General features: G+C 49.2%; 1 long non-coding RNA gene across 2 annotated transcripts; it reads left to right on the top strand.

Moving 5' to 3' along the window:
• The first annotated feature begins 1,452 nt into the window (after positions 1-1,452).
• Positions 1,453-5,601, top strand: LOC107149884. 2 transcript variants are annotated; one of them, XR_007349216.1, is made up of 4 exons: positions 1,453-1,650; positions 3,692-3,877; positions 4,576-4,682; positions 5,248-5,601. It is a non-coding gene; the product is annotated as an uncharacterized LOC107149884 (long non-coding RNA). The 2 variants fall into 2 exon arrangements; XR_001504494.2 differs by having other exon boundaries at positions 1,454-1,650; positions 4,552-4,682.
• The last annotated feature ends 730 nt before the right edge of the window (positions 5,602-6,331 follow it).

Below are 6,331 nucleotides of genomic sequence, written 5' to 3'. Positions count from 1 at the left end.
AATTTTTTGAATTGAGGATGAGTACGGGGGGAGGGGGGGAGGAGAGAGAGAGAGAGAGAGAGAGAATTTTTTTAAATATTTATTTATTTATTTATTTTTAGTTATCGGCAGACACAACATCTTTGTTTGTATGTGGTGCTGAGGATCGAACCCGGGCCGCACGCATGCCAGGCGAGCGCGCTACCACTTGAGCCACATCCCCAGCCCGATATTTCTTGATATATCATATTTCACACTTTGATTCAAGTGGGTGTATGAAAAGACAAGGAAAGAAAGGACCCAAATCTCCTTTGTGCTCGGGTGGGCAGGAAGGGAAGAGCGGGGGAGGCAGTCAGGGTGGGGGAGGGTGTGCTGCTACCTTGGGAATAAGACCCATGTGCCGGTCTACAGAAATCCAGGGGGAAAGGAAATCCTGCCCCAGTACCAGAGGGAAGCCCCCGCCTGCCCGGCCTCCACCTCTGGGAAGTGCATTCCCACCAGGAGGGAGGCGGGGAAGTGGCAGCTCCAGGGCTGCCCAGGCTTCCTGAGGACAGCAGGCCATTGCCTCCTGGGGACACTTCCCCCCACCCCCTCCTGGGATCTCCCATCTGGGGCCCTGGAGAGAAGAGGCTGTTGGAATGCCTCAGGAGCATATGGGCATGTGGCTGAGTGTGCTATCATGATAACAATACTGACACCATGACACTGAGGCCCGATCACTTGCCTCCTCCTGCTTACCACCATGGCACAGAGAGGGTGCTGAGCAAAACAGCCTGGAGGCTCAGAGTGGAGGCTGTGGATTCGAATCCTGCAGTGATCAGCCTTGTTAGTGCCTTCATAATACACTGCTTACCTCCTTCATCTCACTACACACACACACACACACACACACACACACTCATGTTCTTCTCTGAAGTGGGAGATGCCACCCCCAAGATATGGTCTATGATTGGTCTAAACCAGGGGTGGACAAACTACAGCCTGAGGGCTAAATCTGACTTCCCTGAGGACCGAGGCACTGGGGATGGAACTCAGGGGAGCTCTACCACTGAACTACATCCCCAGCCCTGTTAAAAAAAAAAAAAAGAAAAAAAAAGAAAAGAAAATTTAGTTTTGAGACAGGGTCTCACTAAGTTGCCCAGGTTGGTGCCAAGTTTGCCATCCTCCTGCCTCAGTCTCCTGAGTAGCTGGGATTACAGGTGACTCCCTAGTTTTTGTAGGACCCATGAGCTAAAATGGTTTTTAGCATTTTTGAATGGCTGAAGAAAATAAAAATAATATTTTGTGACATACGAAAATCATATGAAAACAAGTGTGTCCATATATAGTCTTATTGAAGTAACACACATTTGTGTGTTACATATGATTATTGTCATACTATAAAGGCAGAGTTGAGTACTGGCAACAAGGACTGTTTGGCCCACAAAGCCAAAAATATTTACTATCTACTCCCTTCTGGGAAAAGTTTGCTGACCCTTGGTCTACATCAATCATGAGAATTCTGCGCCCTTTTCCCCAGGCTTCTTTGCAGTAAGAGTGTCCACTTGTTCCAGTTCTGTCCAAAGACAGCTAAGCAGAGGTCCGAAGTGGAGATTCATATCAAGTATTGCTTTTCTGAAAGGAGGGTCCAGATGTGGCTGGCTCCTCACCCTCCCGCTTCCTGCCTGAAGTGTGAGTATGTGAGGATGCTATCCAGAACCCCTCCAGCCCCTTTATTTCGGAATCTGTCTCCTGCCAAGAAATGGGAAACAGAGAGTCATGAGTTCAGTTGGGAGGGCTGGCAAGGCTGGCTGGGATCCAAGAGAGAGGGAAAGTCCACCCTGGCCACTCACCCAGAGGTAACTTGTAGCCTAGACCAGAGAGTCCACGGTCAACTGGGCAGGACTGAGGAAAGGTCAGCCCCTCCTGAGAATTTGCCCAGTGGTTCCTGTTTACTGGTCCTGACATTGACATCTGGAGTATGGGGGGGTAGACAGAGGTCCCTTCACTGTTGAGTCCTGGTGATCAGCACTTTCCTATGCCTCTCTCGGTTCCCCTGTTCTCCCAGTTCCATCTATAGTTACTCAAAATAGTAGCTAATCAAAATAATGTGGAATGGAGGATGGATGATGGATGGATGAAGGAATGAAGGGTAAATATAGTTACGAGAGGCTTGTTTCCACACCTGTGAGCTGACAGCTGCTCTGCCATTCTCAGCCAGGTATTATCATGCCCATTTAACAGAGGAGGAAACTGGAGCTCTGTAAGGCTAATTGACTTTCCCAAGGTCATAAGAATTGGAGGAGATAAGGCTAGGATCCAAAGCCCAATGCTGGTCCTAATTCCTGGGCAGAGGCCTCTTCTGCCTCCCCTCCAGGACATCATCTCCAGGCCATGGTAGGCTCAATCTATAGGGACATAGGCAAAGTATCTGCCATGACCTCAGTGAAACATGAAAGGAACTTTCTTTTTTTTTTTAATTTTTTTTTTAGTTGTAGATGGACACAATACCTTTATTTTATTTTTATATGGTGCTGAGGATTGAACCCAGGGCCACCTGCATGTGAGGGGAGCCCTCTACCACTGAGCTACAACCCCAGCCCATGAAAGGAACTTTCCTGATATGAGCCTGGGCAGCTGCCAGGAACTGCCTCTGCATCCCCCTCCCCTCCCCGTTCTGCTCTTGGGACCGCCAAGAATGCGTCACCTCCTTAGCAGGTGCTCAGTACATATTTGTAGAATGAATGAGTTGCCTTGTATCAGTGCAAATTCCTCAAGAAAAAGTCACAGGCGGCAAAATCCCAAGAAAGCAGGTAAAATTGACGTCACATTTCTCAGCTTTGCAATAGATTGGAATGTGCATTCTGGTGGCAGAACAAGCCCCCTGCCATGCTCACAAACCCAACACATTCATCACCGCCATCAGAATAGAACAGTTAATGTGCACACTTGCCAATGCCACTCGCTATTCCAAGCATGTGATGTAAATCATCTCATTTCAGCAACCTGATGAGGGAGGTGTCATGGCTGTCCTCCTTATATGGCTAAGGAATCCGAGGCTCAAAGAGGTGAAGGGACTTGACAAAGGCCACCCAGCTCTTTAGTGCCCTATTCACATTCAAAGCCAGAAAGATTCACGGTGGATGGAGCTGTAGGACTGGGCTGGGGGACAAATGCCCCTCTGGAATCTGGACAGAGGATGGTTCAGTAAAAGAGCTGAGGGGAAGAGAGGAGCAAGATCCTGAAGCAGTGGTGGATGAGGACATATCATTTCAGCAGGCCTTTCCTTGTCCTGTGCCAGGCTCAGCCCTGGTGTGACCACTCAGCTGACATGATTGTGTGTGTGTTTTTGGGGGTGGGGGCAGTGGATTGGAAGGAACCTGGCTGGGCTGTTGTGATTGAGATTCCCATGGAGATGCTGGTGACTCATGTGCCCTTCCCAGCCAGCTGGGCCTCCATCAGGGTGTGACTTATAATAAACAAGGTCATAAAATGCCATTTAGCATTTTGCCAGGCTGGAAGGAAGTGGAGAGAAGAGGAGAGAGATTGAGGTGACCCTCTGTCTCCTGCTGGACCCAGGTCTCATGGGGGCCCAGCATCCTAGGCTCTCTAGAGTTCCTACTTGATGTCCAGCCTCTGGGGTCAAAGGAAACTCTTCTTTGCCTAAGTGAAGCAAGTTGGAAAAGGTCACTCCTAGTACATTCTGACCTCTTTTTTTCCTGTAATGTTCTAGGAACTCCATTGCCCTTCTGTGGCTCCACAGTGCAGGTATTCTTGCCTGGGCTATGGCTCCTGCTGCCTAGATGATACCTTTTGGGGGACTTCTAAAAAACGTGCATAGGTAAAGCAACCCACACACCATTAACTGGCACCTACTCTAAGTCCGGCAGTGGATGACTTGAAACAGAGTTCAACAAAGGTATGTAGCCTTAACCAAGTGACCAAAGAGGCCCGGAATTCTTAGGCCAGAGGAGACAACAGAGGAGGCACATCCCAGCCCTGAAGGAACCTAAAACTTCATTCACAATAATATCACAATTAGCAGAACAATTAGGTGTTAGGTTGTGAGACTTTCCCTGGGTGCTGTAGGATTTTCATGTTCTGCAGATAAACAACAAAGCATCTCAGACGGATTTGTCTCGATTCTGGAGGCTGGAAGTGTGAAATCAAGATGGCCGCAGGGTTGGTTCCTTCTAGGCCTGTAAGGGGACTCTGTTGTCCTCATCTGTACCTCTCCTCTAGCTTCTGGTGGTGTGCCGCAATCTAATGCCTTGTCTATATACTGCTGAAGAGAGATTAATAAGATGCTTTATATCACCCAATCTCTCTGCCTTCAGCTCACGCAGTATTCTCAGTGTGTGTGTGTGTGTGTGTGTGTGTGTGTGCGCGCGCGCGTGCGCGCGCGCAAGTGCACATGTGTGTCCACATTTCTTTATAGGGATATCAGTCATGGGATTAGGGACCCAGCTCTACTCATCTTAACTAATCACACCTGGAAAGACCCTACTTCCAAATAAGATCACACTCATTCTAAGATGCTGGGGTTAGGACTTCAATATAATTTATGGGGGCACATTTTTCAACTCAAAACAGATGGGGAACTGCCTCCCTCTCCAGGAGCCTCTTCTAAATTTGGATCACTTGTGCCAGCCTGGAGATCACCAAAAAGTCCTCCTGAAAATCACCTGCAAATGCCTGGCCCAGCCCTGGGAGAGGTGCAAAGGGTAAGGGGCACCACATTTCTTTTCTTGGATCCCAGGTGTGATCAGCCCCACCCTAGGTGATGGTCTCTGTTAACGATAACCACCTGGAGAGCAAGAAGGAGAAAACTGATAAAGGCCAGAAGGTTACAAATAATCCAAGAGGTGTGTGTGGGGGGTGGGGGTGGGGACGGATATGCTTAGAAGACCTTTGCCCTCTGAAACTTTGATTTACAAACTGCACAGCTATCAGGTCACCCGGGGCTGTGGAAGCTATAAAAAAACGTCACCAGCTGGTATAGCTCTCTGCTTGGCAGCCTGGGAATTTCTAATTCTGGGGAAGTATGACCGTGACACTGTGGTCCTTCTCTCTTTCTTTCTGTCCCACAGCCCTTCAATACCCTCTGGAGAGTGGGAGGGGATCTGGTGGAGGCACTGCCCTATAAGTGGAGGGGATGGGCTCGGGAGATTTGTACTGTCCTCCAGAGCCCGTAGGTGACTGGTACTAAGCTCAATCCCTTTATAGTAGATGTGACTTGGGAAAGTCACAGTGTTTATTTAAGTCTCTGTTTTCTCATCTGCACAATAGGAATGAGAAGGAAGGGTGGCCCTGCCTGCCTTACCAGTTATGGCAAGGAGCAATCTAAGAGGTGTGACTCGGCCCGGGGATGCAGAAGGACTAAGGTGGCACCAGGTCTCGTCAGCACATTAGTTCCACCTCACTTGTCACACAAACATGAAGTCTGTTCAGGGCGAGGTGTCAGCTGCAGGGTGCTCACCACCCAGAGTGTGGTTCTGTGTGGGGCAATATCAGCATCCCTGAGATCTTGTCCGAGATGCTGACTCTCTGACCCATCCCAGACCTGCTGAACCAGAATCTGCACTTTAACAAGAGCCCTAAAGAGATCTGTGCACTCATTAAAGTTCAAAAAGCTCTGCTTCAGTGGACATTGTTTCTCTTGTTTGGGATCCATTTCCATTCTTCTGGAAAAGGGATATTATTTTCTTTAGGAGAATCCTGGTTCCCCCAGTTCTAGCTCTATGAGCCCGCAGGGGGGCTGACTCCTCTCCAGATCCCTGAGAGGGCATGAGAATTAGCCCTGGTCAAGCAGAATTAGCCAGGAACTTTGGTTAGAACTGTGGACAAGAAGCACTCTCTTCATGCAGCCTCTATTCAGGTGTAGGATAGAAGCCTGGAGCAGGGGACCGCCATCTTGGTCATCACTGTGGAGAGTCTTCATAGAGAGGGGCAGATGTGTGTGTGTGTGTGAGAGAGAGAGAGGGAGAGAGAGAGAGAGAGGGAGAGAGAGAGAGAGAGAGAGAGAGAGAGGAAGATTCTATATCACATTTTTTGAGCTTACAGCTTTGTCCAAAGTCAGACTGACCCTTGACTCCCCAGTCCACTGAAGTCTTTCTGATGTGGTGTGGTGACCCCTGCAGGAGGTAGGACAGGGAACATTTGACCAGGCAGGCGAAAAATCTTCAAAATCTAAGGAACCAGAGCTCTAAGGTAGGATAAGCAACAGTGAAGGACATTTTGAGCAGGTGGTCCCCTGTGCACGGCCACTTGGAAGCCTTCTCCAGGAGCCAGGCTTACCTGTCTAGCTTTTCCTGCCCACCCCTTCAGGCTTTTGGGCTGGGTGCTCTGGACCCATAAGCCCAGGGCTTGGCAG

This window comes from Marmota marmota, unplaced genomic scaffold (genome assembly GCF_001458135.2).
Source record: "Marmota marmota marmota unplaced genomic scaffold, marMar, whole genome shotgun sequence".
Lineage (NCBI taxonomy): Eukaryota > Metazoa > Chordata > Mammalia > Rodentia > Sciuridae > Marmota > Marmota marmota.
Note: the sequence above shows the minus strand (reverse complement) of the source record. Positions and strands in the feature narration are given on the sequence as shown.